This window comes from Cyprinus carpio, chromosome A13 (genome assembly GCF_018340385.1).
Source record: "Cyprinus carpio isolate SPL01 chromosome A13, ASM1834038v1, whole genome shotgun sequence".
NCBI classification, from domain to species: Eukaryota; Metazoa; Chordata; class Actinopteri; order Cypriniformes; family Cyprinidae; genus Cyprinus; species Cyprinus carpio.
This window is the reverse complement of record NC_056584.1, coordinates 19,953,319-19,956,100: the sequence shown is the minus strand read 5'-3', so window position 1 is coordinate 19,956,100 and position 2,782 is coordinate 19,953,319.

The window sequence follows — 2,782 nt, the reverse complement described above, 5'->3', positions numbered from 1 at the left end:
AGGCTGCTGCCAGCCAGTGCCACACGTTGCCACTCTCATTCTCTCTTCATTTCCATCTAGATAGATCTGTTCCTCCCATTCACTCACCTCCGGTCTCTCTCTCTCTCTCTCTCTCTCTCTCTCTAAGGCTATGTAATTCTAAATAGGTGAATTTTTGTAAATAAAAGCTTTTGTAAATTAAAAAGAAAAAAAAAATCTCTCTCAAGTTGGCATGACATTTGTATTATAGTATTGCCAAAGCATTTTAAATATGTAAAATACAGAATAATTACACCACCAATGTAATAAAGGAGACAATAAATTAGTAATAAATAAGAGAAAAAAGCAAACAGTATCTCTAATACTTATTATAACAATTATAATTAATGTACAATGAAGAAAATGTAAAATAAACCAAATGAATACAATGGATTAACCATTTTGTATGGTGTACACATATTTTGCAGCTAGATTTGGCTGCCCTGTAATCCTCTCCAAATATATAGCACAGTATCATTTAGAGTCATTTAGAGTAAAGAATGAAAAATTCAGTTCTGCAAATTGTGGGAAAAAAAATATGTCCCTTGTAGAGGTGTACTTGGGACAGACAAGAAGAAAGTGTTTCTTGTCCTTTATTTGATTCAGGTCACAGTGTTTGCATTGTCACTGTTCTCTTGGTGTCCAGGATTTTTTATGTTTTCCTTTCTCTATTTCTAAATCGAGTCGATATTTCGAAAAAAAAATTGTCTTTCGTCTTTCTTGTTGCTTCTCTCTCTCTCTCTCTCTCTCTCAAGTTCACGTTAAAGTTCAAGTTCAAGTTGCTTTATTGGCATGACATTTGTGTTACAGTATTGCCAAAGCATTTTAGATGTGTACAATACAGAATATGATTACACCATCAAAGTAAAAAAGGAGACAAAAATGAGTAATAAATAAGAGAAAATAAATACAATAAAATAAAAATGAAAGTATTTCTGTTTTTATTATTTTGATTTTAAGTTTTATAATTTTATGCATTTAAGATTGTGAAATTTAGTTAACAGTTTTGTATGGTGTGTAAGGTCAATAAATATTTTGCAGCTAGTTTGACTACGATCTCATCCTCTCTGAGTATATAGCGTAGTTTCACTGAGTCATCCAGAGAAAAAAATGAACAATTCAATAGTTCAAATTGTGGAAAGAATATTTGCCTTGTAGTGGTGTATTTGGGGCAGACAAAAGAAAGTTTTTCTCATCCTCTATTTGATTCAAGTCACAGTGTTTGTGTAGTCGCTGTTCTCTCGGTATCCAGGATTTGTTATATCTTCCGTTCTCTATTTCTATGTCGTGGGCACTGAGTCGATATTTTGAAAGGATTTGTCTTGTTTGATTGATGAGTAATTTGCTAATTTGGTGGTTCTATTTAGGGTCGAATAACACTGGAGTTTGGTTTGGAGGTCAAATTCGTTTTTTTAATTTTTCAACATAATTATACTTTAGATTTTTGTCAATGTCTTTATGAATGTTAGGGTTGTGGTTGGAATCAGACTCAGCTTGAGTTTCTTTCATTAGTTGAAGCACGAGTGTATTGAGAGGATGAGACACTGTGGGGGATGCATTGTCGAGGAGGGCTTTATATTGAATAGATTGAGTGTCAGATTGACTCAGGTGATGCCAGAATTTAACTCTCTCTCTCTCTCTCGCGCGCGCGCTCTCTCTCTCGACCATCCAAGAGCACAAGGCAATTGAAAAGGACAGGGAAGTGAAAGTCTGGATTCAGACTTTATTCATTTGTGTAATCACAATGACTTCTTGTTCTGTGGTTAAAAAACACATTAAGCTGATTGCAGTTGGAGTGGTAAATGCAAAAGGCAGCAAAAATATTCAAAGAAAGCTCATCTTGGATACCAGAAAGAAAAGCACTTTCGTGTCACTTTTTTTTATAAATCATGAATTGCAATGCGAGAATCATACTGTTATGGAACACAAAAGCACTTAGCTGCAATACATAAATCCTTTCACAAACTTAATATATCTTATTGAGAAAAAAAAAAATAAATAAAGAGAGAGAGAGAGGCAGAGCTCCTCAATGCTGTTATTAAATTAACTTAACATTAATTAAATTAACATTAAATGAGAAATGTTGCCTTGGAATATAAGTTTAAGTAAAATTACTAAACTAAAACTGAAATCAATATAAATTAAAGCAACATATATATATATATATATATATATATATATATATATATATATATATATATATTATATATATATATATATATATATATATATAAATAATTTACGCACATCACAAAATTACTAAAACTTAAAAATAAAAACAGAAAAAAGTTTTGTTCAGATACAGTTAATACAGAATGTGTGATCTGATGCACCAGTGTTATTTTAGTATTATTTAATAATATAACATTTCCGTTTGTATTTCTGAGGGGCCTCACAGATCCAGGACCCTGACAGACAGACTAGGGCCCGGTCCATAAATTATCCTTTGTTACTTGTTCTTTAAACAAATGAACAGTTAAATTATGGTTAATGTAAACTAAATAAACTACGTAAAATATATATTTTTTCATTCTGTTTTATAATAGGACGTTACATTGACATACTGCTTCACATGCATTTTTCTGCAGTGTTTCTATTTTACCACTGACTCGGTTTAAAAATCGGTTTTAGTGGCTGCAGCAGTTTTACTTTTAGTTTTGATTTTTATTTATTATAAAGCACATTCCGACGCATATTCAGAACGACTGTCTCCAAGTTTGAAATTTCCACCGCGCCTGGAACTCCTCCATTGTCACCAACGAAA